This window comes from Bufo bufo, chromosome 4, assembly GCF_905171765.1.
Source record: "Bufo bufo chromosome 4, aBufBuf1.1, whole genome shotgun sequence".
Classification (NCBI taxonomy): Eukaryota; Metazoa; Chordata; class Amphibia; order Anura; family Bufonidae; genus Bufo; species Bufo bufo.
The window spans coordinates 82111777-82129770 of record NC_053392.1 but is presented as its reverse complement, the minus strand read 5'-3'; the positions used below and the strand labels follow the sequence as shown (position 1 = coordinate 82129770).

General features: G+C 42.7%; 1 protein-coding gene across 1 annotated transcript in view; it reads right to left on the bottom strand.

Annotated features, from left to right (window-relative positions):
* The window catches only part of EVA1A (eva-1 homolog A, regulator of programmed cell death), a 356598-nt gene that overhangs the window by 150803 nt on the left and 187801 nt on the right, over window positions 1-17994 (bottom strand). The window lies entirely within an intron of this gene.

The window sequence follows — 17994 nt, the reverse complement described above, 5'->3', positions numbered from 1 at the left end:
GGCCGCAAAGAGCCCTGACCTCAACCTCACCCAACACCTTTGGGATGAACTAGAATGGAAACTGCGAGCCAGGCCCTCACATCCAACATCAGGGTCTGGCCTCACCTATGTTATTGTGCATAATCCCTTATCTCTGCCTATCACCCTATGCACCACCATTATCCTAACCTCCAAAACTTCTCTTGAGCTGTACCAGTTCTCTGAAATGTGCTACCCCAGACAGACAGATGCTGAATATCTGCAGCTTTTTAAGCAGACCCATCAAACTCTTCTCTGTTATCCCCTTCCCTCATTCCCATGGCTTGTCCCATGTACCTTAAAGCACTTGAGATCTGTGCATACATAGATACCGACTGACAACTGGTTGATGCAGTTTTATGTATATTACCCAATTCTGTATAAAAGATGACTGGACCATTGAACAATGCAAGTGCCTATTTCTGCCAGGAGCCAGCCCATGGGGGGAGAGGATGGGAGTGTTGGCTGCGGAAATAAAGGTGGTTGTATTCCTCACGGTGGCTAAATTCCCCTGCTTCAGCGTTGCCCCAGGCAGCACATGCAATGAATGGAGAGGCCTCAACTTTTCTTATCCTCCGGGCACACTCCGGACTTTGAGGTATTCTGCCTGGTGGTAGCAGGGGTCCCCTTGATGTTAGGCGAACAGATGGCAGGGTGCCAACAGGAGAACAGGGACCAGTGACCGAAATGTCGGGACTAATGACCAGGCCATCCAGTTTATAATAAGTCTCTCTTTACTGAATAGATAATGGTGGTTTCATATAGTAACCTTTTCTCAAAGACTGTATATAGGAGGTGGCTATTATGATAGTCCTCCCTGAGTCTCTCTCTGTCGATACTAGGAATCTTCCCAAATGACTAAAGACTTGGAATCTCTCAGTAATTTTCTAGAGTTACCAGTTGAAGGGTGCAGATCCTAGATCAGATGGTCAGTCCGTTTCAGTAGTGGGATGGGTGTTAGAAACAATTAACCCTAACCACATGCAGTAAAGTCTAAAGCCAGATGTGTGAGTTACCTTTACTATCTCAGTCCAGCCTTTAAGGTCAATATTGCAATGTTTCTTCTCTCAGAGGTTGTGTTTCTGGCAGTTTCACATTCACAGGGATGATGTCTCCCTAGATAACTACTTATACAAGGCTCTTACAACACTCACAGGCTTCTGCTACACACCATGGCTGATCCCAGACTGGACTCTACACCAGCCAAAACTAACCAGAGGGGGGAAGGACCAGCCCACCTCCTGGCAACTGTAACTAAGACTTCCAGGTTAACTATTTCCTACCAATACATAGCCTTTTGGGGCCTAGGGAAAAGTAAAGTTACATTAGACATCTGTATGTACCACTAAATATGCATAGTTAGCATCTCAGTAAACATTTTAACAGCTTTCAAAGTGTAAACCATAGAATTGACCATTTTGAAATTAGTCACAGTATTAACCCTTTAACCCGCAGCATTTCTTCATAGATTATAAGCTCTTGAGACCAGGGCCCTTCTGTTTTTTTTCACATGTACCCTCTGATTGTAAAGTGCCTCCGAATATGCTGCTGCTAGATAGAGATTATTATTATTTAGTGGGAAGTGAGAACTTTTTACCATATATGAAGAGATACTTCTGGTCTCTGGAGTAAATGTTAGTGCCGCTACCAAATGTTTATTTCACACATTTTAAACGAAACTATACATTTTTAATAAACACTTGCATGGTTCTTCGTCACACAGGTAACAGCACACTATATTTAGAGAAGTTGTCTACAGCCGGCTTGCATGCTCCTCCAGCAGCAAGTTAACATTTAAAGGAGCCAGACCAAGCAGTATTATGAGGTTCTGCAGCACATGAGGCTTGTATTATGATGTTTTGCAGCACATGATGTGTGTATCATGAGGTTCTGCAGCAGCTGAGGTGTGTATTATGAAGTTCTGCAGCAGATAACGTGTGTATTATGAGGTTCTGCAGCAGATAACGTGTGTATTATGATGTTATGCAGCAGATGTGGTCTGTAATATAAGGTTCTGCAGCGGAGGAGGTGTGCATTATGAGGTTCTGCAGCAGCTGACGTGTGTATTATGATGTTCTGCAGCAGCTGAAGTGTGTATTATGAGGTTCTGCAGCAGCTGAGGTGTGTATTATGAGGTTCTGCAGCAGCTGAGGTGTGTATTATGATGTTCTGCAGCAGCTGAGGTGTGTATTATGATGTTCTGCAGCAGCTGAGGTGTGTATTATGATGTTCTGCAGCAAATGATGTGTGTATTATGATGTTCTCCAGCTGCTGAGGTGTGTATTATGACGTTCTGCAGCGGATGAGATGTGTATTATGAGGTTCTCCAGCTGCTGAGGTGTGTATTATGAGGTTCTGCAGTAGCTGAGGTGTATATTATGAGGTTCTCCAGCTGCTGAGGTATGTATTATGAGGTTCTGCAGCAGCTGAGGTGTGTATTATGAGGTTCTCCAGCTGCTGAGGTATGTATTATGAGGTTCTGCAGTAGCTGAGGTGTGTATTATGAGGTTCTCCAGCTGCTGAGGTATGTATTATGAGGTTCTGCAGCAGCTGAGGTGTGTATTATGAGGTTCTGCAGTAGCTGAGGTGTGTATTATGAGGTTCTGCAGCAGCTGAGGTGTGTATTATGAGGTTCTGCAGCAGCTGAGGTGTGTATTATGACGTTCTGCAGCAGCTGAGGTGTATATTATGAGGTTCTGCAGTAGCTGAGGTGTGTATTATGAGGTTCTCCAGCTGCTGAGGTATGTATTATGAGGTTCTGCAGCAGCTGAGGTGTGTATTATGAGGTTCTGCAGCAGCTGAGGTGTGTATTATGAGGTTCTGCAGCAGCTGAGGTGTGTATTATGACGTTCTGCAGCAGCTGAGGTGTGTATTATGAGGTTCTGCAGCGGATGAGGTGTGTATTATGGGGTTCTGCAGCGGATGAGGTGTGTATTATGAGGCTCCGCAGCATCTGCTGAAAAATCTCCAGACCAGTCAATGTATTAATAATTAAGGTGATTATTATTTTGGCTATGGGCCAGGTTATACATCATGGGATGGGCAATGTCCCTTCTTGTGCTTCTTTTGGGTTCCTAAGGATTGATATTTTGTAGACCACCCATGTTTGGGCACTATATAAACCTAAATTAATGTTACAGGCAGCTCATCTGTCTCCAGTATAGCATAGAATTAGACTTATCAGGAAATTACAATAAGTAATAACGTAACAATTCGGATTTGTTGGACCAATTTACTGAACACAATTTCACAGTTCTGCTTGAAAGATAGCAGAGGAAATACAATTATACAGTGTAATTGCTTTTACCGCTACATACTTCAGCTCGGTTCCTAATTTCCTAGCGGTATCACTTTTTACGTCTCACATCAATTAAGTTACACTTAGCTCTCCCAAGAAAAAAACAAACCGAGAGAGTAAAATGAGGTTGTTTGATCTCCCGACATCTCATTTTACTGTGTAGATCTAGAACCATTTTACCCATATACCAACCGTGGAAATAAATGTAATTCAGTATTACTATTATCTAATATGTCCATGACTGCAGCAACTGAGATAGAAAATTCATATTCCGCTGACAGACACCTCTTTGGTGGCAGTCCTGTACCCCAGGCCCGGGTGTATCTGCAATGTTTGGTTTGTAATGCAATGTTAGGTTATATTTTGCCATATTATTAAATGTTTGCACTGTACACCAGCAGGTGAGCTATGGTTGGCATCAGAAATAGAGCAAGCCACCCCATCCTTCCCCTACGTCCTGCCAGGGGAGGTGGAATGTTAGCACGTCCTATTGCTCCTGCCCCTAGGGCCTTATGGTCCAGAGAACCAACTCAGCTGTGAGACCATGACTCCAGGGAGACTTAAAAGATATTCTACAAAGCTACAGCACTACAGTCAGCAACCATAGCTATCCAGACTTTGCTGCAGGTGAGGAACTATGGATTAGATACCCATCACCTTACATCCAGGGCAAGATAACTCAAAAAAGCCTGCATTACACAGTGGACATTACAGCCACAAGTGGCAGCTTTCGGCTGTTAGCCAAAAGTTCAGGGGAGAGACATCAGCAAGATTGCATACCAGAGGTGCCATCATCTGTCACTATGCCAGCCTCCATACCTCATTGTCTGAGAAGAGAAACTCAACTGTATACAACTACTGCTGGATGTACTACATCTCCTATTTTACACTTAGTAAAGAGATTTTAATAATATAAAGCAGTTGCGGCTCCCCAGATATCGAAACCAGGAGTAAGTGGGTGCTCTAGCTGGTGGCTGGCTATCCGTCAAGACAGCGATTGAGATAAAAATCAAAAAATACTGTAAAGCTGGCACTCACTACCTGACAATGAGGTGTAATTTTTTAATGGGCAATATATCGAAGGATATGAACTCGGGAAATTTAAGCAGGTTCTTAGCGTAGCTTCTTATTACATACAGGAGAGATATTGAAATTGTCGCCTATTTAATTATGTATAAAAAATATATATATTAAATAAACATTAAATAAATATGAAAAAATAGTTAATAGTTGAATCTAGTAATTAAAGCCTTTCATGAAAAATAAATAAAAAAATATATAAAAATAGTCCCAAATAATGACATCAGTGCAGGAGACAGGCAGCTGTTGTACATATCTCCTGTACTGATCCACTTCATATTACTGCATTATTTTAATGACGTCATTACTTTTTTTTTATATATATATATTTTTTATTTTTCATGAAAGGTTTTAATTACTGGATTTAACATTGCGAGGGCACCGCAGATAGAATTATGAGAAGAGACCTGTACATTGTATGTCTGCTATAACTATTTTTTTCCATATTTATTTATTTATTATGTTTATTTTAATAATAAAATTTTTATACATAATTGAATAAGCGACAATTTCAATATCTCTCTTTTATGTAATAAGGAGCTGCACTAAGATCCTGCATTAATTTCCCTATCTCATATCCTTCTGTATATTACCCATTAAAACATTACACCCCTACATCAGGTAGTGAGAGTGCCATCTTGACAGTATTTTCAGACTTAGTAAAGAGAGACTTTTATTTTTCTACTTCTGGCCTTATTCCTTATACCACTGCATTGATCCCCAGGGAGCCGTGGAGTGAGGAGCGGTATCTATCAGGAGCATGCACGCACCCTGATGAATCACCAGGGCCGGGCGCGTACGGCAGTACGGCAGTACGAAGCTCCGCCCACCTTCCGGACGGGAAAGACATTGCGGAGCCGGAGCAAGAAGAAGAGCCGCCCGCAGTGTGCCGGCCGCTTCAGGACTCCACAACCACAAGCAGCCTGAATGAATGAATGAGCGAGAGCGACACTAACACAGTGAGTGACAGTCAGTGTGACAGACCAGTCAGTGTGACAGTACTCCCTGAGTGTTAGGTGTGGTGTGACCAGGCGGTATATGAAGGGGCAATACTGCCTGGTATTATATGGACAGCAGATATGGCATCCTTTGGGCAGTACTGTCTATGGTCAATTCATCCTTCACAAGCACCCTGACTGCCACCTGCTTGGCTATCAGTGAGTGACAGTAAGTCAGTGTCACAGTGTGACTACGGAGTCACTCCCTGACCCTGAGTGTTAGGTGTGGGGTGAGTCACTGATAGCCAAGCAGCAGGCAGTGAAGTGCCATGAGAGCCAGGCCAAGCAGGTGGCAGTCAGGGTGCTGGAGAAGGATGACCATAGACAATACTGCCCAGAGGAAGCCATCTCTGCTGTCCATATACCAGGCAGTATTGCCCCTTCAATCATATACCGCCTGCCCGCCTGGTCAGGGTGACCAGGCAGGCAGGCGGTAATACTGGTGGTAGGCCTGGTATTCTGCAGACCATCTGCTTGTAAGTTACATATGACAAAAGCCTGGAAGCGTTCAGGTACAGAACACAACATTTCATTTGTTGGCGACAAAATGCAAATTAACATATTGCTGAATGCTGAGACTATAACAAAGGGTGCAAAAATAATATAGAATTAATAGACATTCAAGTGAAATAAGAAGAATTGGTCTTTCCTTTTGTGGTGGCTTCCTATTTTAAAGTTTAGTCCCTGTACACAAACGGGGGTTCCGTTCCACCCTCTTATATCTGCAGTTAGGCTTCATACACGTCCCTCCCCTTCATTACATTCTCAGAAACAAGCAGAGCATGGATGTCAATAAAATTATGCCCCCCCCCCCCCCCTGGAAAATTTTTGCGGATGCCCATGTTGGCAGGTTTTATAACTTTAATTGAATCTGTATGACCAACTTGTTGGAAAATTGATCTTCTCCTTTGTGACTTTATGACTCAATGCCCAATTCTATTAGCTGGGTTGATCATAGCCAACATTAGAATTTATATGTACAATCAGGGCTATCGTCAGCACCAGGCAAACCTGATCAGATTCTGGGGCCCCGATAAGCTTGGAGGACCCATAGGAACCTGGCTTAAAGGGGTTTTCCGGGCTCCCGATAATGATGAGCTTTCCTCAGGACAGGTCATTAATGCTCCATTAGTGAGGGTCCAATACCCCTTACCCTTACCCCCAACCACCCCTTCCCACCTCTTCACCTGTTCTATGCAGCCTCCAGTGCTGTAACTAGCACTGTGAATGGAGCGGAAACCACAGCTCTTTTCAAAGTGTAGTGGCCATCCTGGTTTACTGCACCTCAGCTCCCATTGAAGTGAATAGGAGCTGAGCTGCAGTAACCCAGTACGACCAGTACACTTTGAACCAAGCTGCCTGCTTCCTGTTCCATTCACAATGCTATTTCCTAGAATGGAGGCTTATATGCTATGTACACATTTGGGGGCAATTTTTTTTTATTATTGCATTATACTTATTTTGAGCTAAAAATCATTTTTTTCAATTGGTCTTTATCAACAATATGGAATCCTTTCTTTCTTTACAGAGCTGAAATGCTTTATTAGCTGCCTGTGGATTTTTTGTCCTTTCCGTCATCTGGGAAGCAGACGAGCTCCTTATCTCTGCTCTCTCACATCATTAACACTCATTAAAGCTCAATCCTTATCCTACTGATAAGAATGTGGCTTAGGGTACTTTCACACTTGCGGCAGAAGATTCCGGCAGGCAGTTCCGTTGCCGGAACTGCCCGCCGGATCCGGCTGTAACTGGGCGCCGAAGGTGCACTTGGTCTCCCATCAGCCGCAGACCTGCTGCTTAGCTTCGGGAGCAAGGGTCTGTGTTTGGCCTCGTTCCCAGGGCGGCCTTGCTAGCTGGGAGGCTCCCTGCTCCTAGGTTTGCCTTGAGCGCCGAGCTGATCATTCGGTGCTCGACTTGTTTGTCTGTCGGTCATGTGACGCTGGCCACGTCACATGACCCTCACTCCCCACTATAAATACAGGCGGCCTGCTGGCTACAGGTTGCCTGTGATTTTCGTCCTATAGGCTGTGTACTTTATTGTTATTAAGCTACCTCTGGAATTGAACCTCGATCCGCCTCTTGACACCTCTTCTGCCTGCGCCCTGTACTTTGACGCTACCTCTCGGATTTTGACCTCGGCTTGATTACGGATTTGTCTTTGCCTCTTCCCTTGTTCTGACGTGACCTCCTGGACTGACCTCGGCTATTTGACCCGCCTCGCCTTCTGTTTTTGTTCTACCTCTTGTCCGCTTATTGTAACTTCTCAGTGGCTGTCCTCTTCCCTGCTGTCTCTTTCTCTCTGCTTGCACTTAGTAGGTTAGGGACTGTCGCCCAGTTGCGCTCCGTCACCTAGGGCGGGTGGTGCAAGTAGGCAGGGACAGGGGACCGGGTGGCAGCTCAGGGGGTGCACCTCCGCTCTATCTTGATTCCCGTGACTCTACCCGTGACACCGGCAATACGGACACAAACTGATGGCATTTGTCAGACGGATCAGGATCTGAAATGCCTGATCCATCTCTCCGGTGTCATCCGGAAAAACGGATCCGGCATTTATTTCTTTCACATTTTTTTCGGTCTGAGCATGCACAGACCGCAATGCCGGATCCGTTTTGCCGGAACTCCCGGGGCCGGATCCGGCATTAATGTATTTCAATGGGAAAAAATGCAGGATCCGGGATTCCGGCAAGTGTTCTGGAATTTTGGACGGAGATAATACTGCAGCATGCTGCGGTATTTTCTCCGGCCAAAAAACGTTCCGGTCCGGAACTGAAGACATCCTGATGCATCCTGAATGGATTGCTCTCCATTCAGAATGCATGGGGATAAAACTGATCAGTACTTTTCCGGTATTGAGCCGCTAGGACGGAACTCAATGCCGGAAAAGAATAACGCTAGTGTGAAAGTACCCTTAAATAAGTGTTTATGACCTTTCAGTGGTTTAGAAATAAGGGTAATTAGATGACTGGCACAGAGTGAAAGTGAAAGTACCAGTCACACAGTTAGAAAAACAGTTAACCCTTTGTGACTGAACAACTCAATATTTTTAATAAAGGCCATTTGAAAATATGATTTTTAGCCAAGTTAAATGCAATCATAAAAACCAATTTTGCTAAGCAATGTCTGCAGTGTTGACCCACCTCTACCAGTGACTGACTGAGAAGTAATGTCTAAGTCAAGAGGGACCAGGAAAGTGAGATTGACAGAGGAGCCAAGAAGGGTCAAAACAGAAGCAGTAGGCCATTAGTGAGGTGAGTATTGCTTTCATTTTTACCTCTGATCTGAGCCTTCTGTAGGAACTTTTTTTAACCTCCGGACAAGCCCTTCACTGGTGTAAGCCCCCAGTAACTCAAAATTGTAAACTCTAAAATTGAAAAACTCTAAACCAGACAATCTCTTTAAAAAACATTACGATGGCAGAAGATGCAAAGTACTGCGCTAAGATGTTTCACAAACCGGAAAACCCATACCTCAACAACTGATTTTGTTTTTAGTGGTCAGCAGGGGTGAAGGGTTACAATCCAATGCAGAAAGTTAATAGCTGTGGTTTGTATAATGGCTCTGAATGACTGCTGGTAAGTGGGTAATGAGCTTTGAAATACTTGTAAATCACATTTATTTCACCAAGAGTGTGACCTGGTGATTGCTAATCCATTGTCTTCTTTAGGAGAACCATCATTCTGCTGTCTAAAGCTGAAAATTTATAGATTCCAATGAAAACGTTTTACATTTTTCAACTTGTAAATTCCTATTGTTTAGCACTTTAGTTCTCATAAATCAACTCACAAGCTAGAAAGTGAAATACCATCAACGCTATATTGAAAGAATGATGGGAGAGATAGCTAATGTAAGACGTAGTAGACCTTTTGAGCAATAAGTAATGGACCAGCAACCTTTCAGATAGGAGCTAGTCTAGGCTTTGGCATCTTTCTGAGAATACTCTGGACAACAAAATCATAATTTATGGACATCATTGAAAAAGTTACAACTAAAGAGTTGACATTCTCGAGGAATGCTATTTATATGGAAAAAAAGAAGTTGTAAGTAACCAATTTGAAAGAACTTGATAATAAATATAAAGGTGCCCATATACATTATAGAAAAGTATGCTAGACCCGCTTATTTCAGCCTACTATCTAACGTCTATGAGGTGTCCTAAATCTCCCTCAATGGCAGACAGGAGAAGTATTACCAAGTGTGTTAGATACTTTATTCTAGTGGAAGGTACACCAGTAATGTCTGGCAGCATCTTATTCCCCGTTGCTATCTGTGCATCCTCTGGATAGGTCATCAGTATCTGGTATATGGGGTCTGACACCCAGGACCCCCGCCAATCAGCTGTTTTGAGAAGGTAGCGGTGCTCTTTTGAGTGCGCTGCCTTCTCACAGCTCACCAAGCACAGCGTTGTATATTGTATAGCCGTTGTGCTTGGTATTGCAGCTCAGCCCCATTCACTTGAAAGGGGCTGAGCTGCTCCTAACCCACATGGCCGATGAACGTGACGTCTCTGGCCTAAGGAAAGCAGAAAAGAAGGCTGCCTTCCCAAACAGCTAATCAGGGGGAGGGGGGAGGTCCCAGGTGTTGGACTCCCACCAATCAGATACTGATGACCTATCCAGATGATAGGTCATCAGTAAGAAAATCTCGGAAATCCCCATTAATCTTAATATCTTCATTTCGCCCAAGCAAGACTCGCTAGGATCCAAGAAGGTGAGTTATGAGGAACTTTTTGACAAGGTGCTCACATTAGAGCTGGTTTAGATTGCAGAATATATTTTTTAATTCTTGACCTGCAAAATAGTTAGAAAGAGAAATATAAAAATACCAAAATGACCACAATATTGGTAATTTGCAAGGGCTATACCAGACGGCTTCTCATATCTCAGGTTCCAGGAGCCTTGTGAGAACTGAGTTTTGTTTTAATCTTTATTTCCTCGCTAATATCATTTCATGGACCTGTAATACCATTGTATGAAACCATTATATCTACTAATCATTAACCAGGATCAAAGACTCTGCAGCCTTTCTTAGCAGCCGCTGATATCTAAGGAATTGCCGTAATAAGGTTGGACACAAGTCAAGTCATTGAGTTACAGATAACATGGTCCTTCAGTCGATTAGGGGCTGGGTGGTATATTGTACTAGTGGCGGCTTTCCCTACTAGTAAAAATAGCTCAGGTTCTTCTGTGATTAATGGCAGTTGATGAAGTGTAAACATTTAGCAGAAATGGTGGATGATAGTAAAACCTCAAACCTCAGAGCAACTGTGCGACCGAAAATATCACAAACACTTGAAGACAGTGGAAGGGAAGTTCTGCTCTACAACCAACATATAGTAATCAGTCAATACATCGGGGCTGTCCTGAATCATCTAAATGTACACCAATGGATGATTCTTCTAGAAACCTTTTCAGTGTGCTCTGGTTGGCCATGCTTCTTAAAGGGTTTCTATATGTCTCTTTAATTCTGCCCCATAAATGGATACTGGGGGTAGAGTACAGAGAGGGACATCCAGGATGTGTTGTCTTTGTTATATGTCCTCTTTCTAGGGCCAACCTTCCTTGTCCAGTTGCCCAGTATTGGCGCATGCAGACTCTGCTACATTTTAAAGGGACAGGACTACGTCAACTGGACAGTGCCCATGACTGATCACCTTTGCCTTTTGATCACTTCCTGTATCTTTCGTATTGCATTGCATAACTCTAGCAGCACTGACCTCCGATTTGTTTGACCACACTTCTGTTCATCTGCAAGTCATCAAACATTTATCTTGGAGGGATATGACCTGAGCATTCCCTGCAAATAGTTCATACCACTCTTGAGGGAGATTATAAGGTTAAGATTACAAACATCCTTAGACTCCTCCCATGGTTTAGCCCTGCCAAATGTAATAGTGACACTGTGGGCCCATTCACATCTATTGAGGTTCCACAATGACATGGACAGACCATTCAGACAACTGAGGGCTGCCAAATGACCTAGTAAACTACAGGAGCCCACAACCCCCTATCTAGAAACTGCATCATATCTCTTTATAGGGGGTCAGAGTTACTTTTTTATGCCATTAATAAGTCCTAAAAAAGTGTCCCACAAAAACTATTCTACAGGGTGGGCCATTTATATGGATACACCTTAATAAAATGGGAATGGTTGGTGATATTAACTTCCTGTTTGTGGCACATTAGTATATGTGAGGGGGGAAACTTTTCAAGATGGGTGGTGACCATGGCAGCCATTTTGAAGTCGGCCATTTTGAATCCAACTTTTGTTTTTTCATTAGGAAGAGGGTCATGTGACACATCAAACTTATTGGGAATTTCACACGAAAAACAATGGTGTGCTTGGTTTTAACGTAACTTTATTCTTTTATGAGTTATTTACAAGTTTCTCTTTGTTTACAGCCATTGACATGTCGCCGAGGTTAACACGTGAGGAGCGGATAGAAATTGTGTTGATGTCTGGTGAACGCAGTAACCGGGTCATTGCAGCAGATTTCAATGCAAGACCACCCATCTCCCATGCTACAGTTAGCAAACTGCTTGCTAAGTTTCGTGAAACTGGTTCAGTGTTGGATTTGCCAAAATGTGGACGCATGAAATCTGTCTCTAATGAAGAAACATCAGTGGCTGTCCTAGCTTCATTCAGCAAGAGCCCACAGCGTAGAACTCGCCGCATGTCACTGGAGAGTGGCATTAGTCAAACATCCCTTCGGCGGATATTATCTACTCACAAATGGCACCCTTACAAACTCCAGCTACTGCAGCATCTCAATGAGGATGACCCAGATCGGCGCACTGAATTTGCAGAATGGGGAAAACAAAAATTGGAACAGGACCCTCAGTTTACGCAGAAGATTTTGTTCAGTGATGAGGCAAACTTTTATGTGAATGGTGAAGTTAACAAACAAAACCACCGCTATTGGTCTGACACTAACCCACATTGGATAGATCCCTCCAATTGATGGTATGGTGTGGTATATGGGGTACAAAGATAGTGGGGCCATTCTTCATCAATGGAAACCTCAAGGCCACTGGATATGCGAAATTGCTACATGATGATGTGTTTCCCTCTTTATGCACTGAAGCTGGCACGTTCGCTAAGTTTTTCCAGCAAGATGGTGCACCACCACATTATGGGTGTCAGGTCCGAGCATTCCTAGATGAACAGTTTCCTGGAAAGTGGATTGGTCGTCGTGGGCCAGTTGAATGGCCCCCAAGGTCTCCCGATCTGACCCACTTAGACTTTTATATTTGGGGTCATCTGAAGGCATCTGAAGAGTGGGAGAAGAAAGTTGCATTGACAATCCAACACAATGGGCAGCACATTGAACGCATTTTATAAGTGGTCAGAAACTTGTAAATCACTCATGAAAGAATAAAGTTACGTTAAAACCAAGCACACCATTGTTTTTCTTGTGAAATTCCCAATACGTTTGATGTGTCACATGACCCTCTTCCTATTGAAAAAACAAAAGTTGGATTCAAAATGGCCGACTTCAAAATGGCCGCCATGGTCACCACCCATCTTGAAAAGTTTCCCCCCTCACATATACTAATGTGCCACAAACAGGAAGTTAATATCACCAACCATTCCCATTTTATTAAAGTGTATCCATATAAATGGCCCACCCTGTACAATTTTCAAACCAGCACCTGGATCTGAATACTTTTGTAATTGCATGTAATTAAAAAATTTAGCATAGCCGCTGAGTTATTCACTAAGATCTATCAGTATAGCTCCACCTGCTGTTTGCTCTATTTGCAAATTCTTTGTCCACCTCACTGAGATGGAAGCACATGCTCAGTTCAATCCTTCGACTGCGACCAGCTGCAGCAGAAAGGATATGACCTTGAGTAAGGACATGTCCCCTGAGTTGCAGGCTTGAAATAAATCTAGCAAAGTAATTAAAGCAATGAATGGTGAGATCTCTGGATCCATGTGAGGTACAGGGCTGATTCTAAGTTTGTTAGAAAGAGACTGCCATGCACTATATGATATTTGATTTTGATCTCATTTTTTACATTAATCATGGGATAACCCCTTTAAGTGATATGATTCTAGCCACCTGCAGCCATCACTAGGGAAGTTCATCAGGTAAACATTTCTTGAGTTGAACTAGAATTGTATAATTCTGTATCTGATATCAGATAGATCACTCTAGTGGTGACCACAAGAAGACGAAGAATAAAATAAAATTTTAAGGCCGGGTGAAGGAAAGTATCTAAAACCTAGCAAAGTTTCATGCCAATCTCCCATACTCAAGACAACTAAGCCACATGTACTAATGCACCATGTCTTGTGGTTGTATTGCCCAATGCCCGTAGGCTGCGGTGAAGTCCACCAATGTGACTTCAGCTGATACAGTGTAGGGTTTCTTTGAGAGTAGAATATCTTAATGAATTCTACATTGTACTTCTATCTGTAACATTAGAATGATTTAAAAGAAATTTCCTCTTATTCCCTTACAAGCCTTGGATTAGTGTAGAGCTTTGACTCCCGCACGCCAACCTGCCAGCTTCATGTTTACCGAAAGGCTTTCCCAGGCCAAGTGGACAAGTTACAAGACAAACATGCGATAACGGGATTTTCATGAATAGAAATGACTTTTATTGGATTGACATGAAGGTTTTTCTGATAAATGTGATGTGCAAGCTATTTATACCGCACACATCTGTTCCTGCTTGATGAATCAAGGAATGTTGAAGAGCTTTATTCTCCCTCTTTAATAAAAGTAACAAGAAAAAAAACATCCCATCTCTGTACAATGCTCCAGCCTGTTTGTCCTTCCCAGATGTGCTCGGGGATTACCTTGCACATAACTCAGAGCAGATGCATCATCTTAGCCCCATGCTGATTCGTTTCTCTTAGGTTGACAATGTGGAAAGGTTTATTTTTAGGTGTTTTTGTTCCCTATTTTTATCCTAGGATTCTACTAGGATACAGCACTCGGCCCAAGTGTAATAAAGTAGCATCAGAGGAGTTCTCAAGAAGTCCTCGAGGAGACAGAGAGACAGTTTACAGAATGTGAATTGTCTGATAGGGACAGTGACTTCATAAAAAGGTCAGTCTTAGGGGGTGGCAAAGTGAGTAATTGCCTAAAAGGCAACCACACACATTTAATAGCTGTCGGCCAAACGACAACTGTCTTTCCCGGCTCCCCCATACACATTTGGCTCGGGTGAGGGGTGAAAGCTGCTGCCAGACATCTCTACCGGTGGCTTATCTCCAAGGAGAACAAAAGGATTGGACAAAAATATTCACTTCGTACTATCCTTCTCTCATCTGTTGGGGGAGAGTCGGGAGCCCCTCACATACATTAGACTGTCAGCCGAACCCACTGTTATTGACGGGTTTGGCCGACAATACAATAATGCGTACGAAGGCCTTTAGAGTAGCATGGTAAAAAAAATACTCTTTGAATGACAGTTTTATGTGGGTAATGCATTGTAATGTTATGTTAGCACTATATACAGTAGTATTATTTAGATACTATGTGCCAGTCTTATTTGGATATTGACTAGCTCTATCGTGACAGAGCTGTGCAGAATTGTTATTTAGTATTGTATGTAAGTATTTAGTTATAAATATTAGGGTAAAAATGTAAGTGTATCTGTTTTTGATAGAGATAGATAGATAGATAGATAGATAGATAGATAGATAGATAGATAGATAGATAGATAGATAATTAGAAGATACATAAGTAATTAGAAGATGATGATAGATAGATAGATAGATAGATAGATAGATAGATAGATAGATAGATAAAATTTGCGTAAAAAAGGAACAAGCCATAAACTACATGCCATGCACACGTGCACTTATAGCCTTCGTGTACTGTTAAAAAGGACAAATCCCCCCTGCGATCATTACTATAATGCCATTAATAAGTCCTAAAAAAGTGTGAAGATGACTCCACTGATTTTCTGCCATTGCTGCCACTTTGGTTATCACAAAGCTTTTCCAAAAAGACTTGATAAGAAATTTTGAGAATGTGAGAGGAGGCCCCAATTCCTATTTCCTGTATTTTAAGAGAAATCTTCTTAACAATAATAATAATAAATAATATTTTCTAGCAACAAAAAATAAACTTATATAACAGACAATGCAATCGACAATAGTTAAAATCCAAAAATACTCCCCTGTAGATGCCTAATAATGATTTGTGCTGGGTTTTCAGGATTCTGAGTGTCCTAATAGCAGTTGACAAGTTGGAGATTTCAGATAAGATGCAAGCAGACAACGGGCAAATACGACTGTCACTCCCAGGCAGTGATGTTTCGATCACACGTCTCAATAATATGACAAGAAACCCTGCTGAGCGCGGATGCAGGAGACACAAGAGTTTATCAGAACTGGAACTCTGGTTGAAAAAAGTTTGGGAACCACTTTAATGTTCGGCTTCCTTTAAAAGGAGACAAAGAAGAGCAGAAATGCACAAAATAAAATTTTTCATAAAAAAGTTTGCTGGATGATATGGCATCCACAGATACACATCTTCTTTATTGGCCCCCCATGTGCAGCGGTTCAGCCATACAAGCATTTGTCAATTAATAATCAAATGAGTAATCTGAAGCTTCTAATGGCCCCAAAATCTATTACAGCCCACCGTGTTGCACTTATAACTAGTGTCTTCTTATGTGTTAGAACAGCCTTTGGCCAATCCCTGTCACCAGGTTTATCTGCACCTCCTACAGCTACTCTCCTCGCTAAAAACAGACACTTTGCTACCACAGTTTCCTCACATTATTTCTTATTTTTAGTATGTCCACCAAAGTGAAACTATCGCTCAGAACAAGATCAGTATCCAATCTAACTGGGGGATCTTTTTATTTAAAGATATCTAGAGACACATTTTTTACATGGTCAAAAGTTGGAGTGAAACCTCTTTGAGACAACCACCCAAAATTGCAATAAAAACTATCTTCTGGGAGGAGGGTAGTCTAAAATAAAGGGTCAAAATAAGTAGAAGATAGGAAAAAAGAGGATATAGCTTAGATGAGGGGAGTCTTCTCAAAAAGGGCCAGTTCATGAAATTGATGAACTGTTGGAACTTCCGTGGTCCACTATAAATGGTGGTAATGACTAATGGGAATCTTTAGTGACAACACCAATTAATTTACAAAGATGTAGGCCTTACAAGTGCTTAGAACCAAAAAATCCTGAAACTTGAACCAATGTCACGGATGATGTTGCAGATAGCTGGAAGTTATGAATAAACGTCTGACTGGCTTGATCCCAAACTAAGGAGCATATAGGTGACCCCTATAAAACCCTAAGAGCTCACCCTGACTGCTAAGCACATACAAGGGTCTCAAAGGTAGACGATTGCATGCCCCCGTACCTAGACTGTGTGACACCTGAAAACCCTATAATAATGAGGGGACACGACCACCGGCTCCCTGCACTTCATACGGAGGGAGTCAGGGTCACCTAGAATCAAGCCAGCAAGGAAACACAATACATGAAAGGACTTATCTGAACAAGCAGTAGCAGAAGCCTCCAGCAGTGAACACTTCAATCCAGGAAGTAGTATAAACCGCAAAGTAAGGCAGTATGGGAGGGAATATAAAGGAAAGAGGATTAGTCTAAATAGGTGACACCTGGGAGAAGAAAATGAGATGAGAAAATGAAACCAAAACAAAGAACATCATGCAAGAGGTAGAGAAGGACGTCTGTCAGACCTTCTCACAGAAGTGGCGGTGACAGTACCCCTCCCTCTACGGGTGGACTCCGGACACTCAGAACCCACCTTCTCAGGATGGGACCTATGAAAAGCCTTGATGAGACGAGTGGCCTTAATGTCCGCCACTGGGACCCACATCCTCTCCTCAGGACCATAACCCTCCCAATGAACAAGGTACTGGAGAGAACCGTGGACAATGCTAGAATCCACAATCCTAGAGACCTGGAATTCAAGATTACCATCAACAAAAATCGGAGGAGGAGGCAAAGAGGAGGGTACAGTGGGTTGGACATAAGGTTTTAATAGGGACCTGTGAAAAACATTATGGATCTTCCAAGTCTGAGGAAGATCAAGACGGAAGGCAACGGGATTGATGACGGACAAGATCTTGTAAGGCCCAATAAACTTCCAGGAGGGAACCTTCAGTTTGATATTCTTTGTAGACAACCACACCAGATCACCCACACTCAGGTCCGGACCAGGCACACGTCTCTTATCCGCCACACGCTTATATCTCTCACTCATCCTCTTCAGATTACCCTGAATCTTTTGCCAAATAAATGACAAAGACGAGGAAAATCTCTCATCAGGTAAACCAGAAGACCCCTCTCCAGAGAATGTCCCAAACTGTGGATGAAACCCATATGCACCAAAAAAGAATACCAATCCTCCTGATTCTCTGCCACAAAACAGCGCAGATATGTCTCCAGATTCTGATTGACGCGTTCGGTCTGACCATTCGACTGCGGATGAAAAGCAGAAGAAAATGACAACTGAATCCCCAAGCGAGAACAGAAGGCCTTCCAGAATCTGGAAACAAATTGTGTGCCCCTATCAGAAACAATGTCTGAAGGAGTGCCATGCAATTTAACAATGTGATCAACAAATGCTTGCGCCAACGTCTTAGCATTGGGTAACCC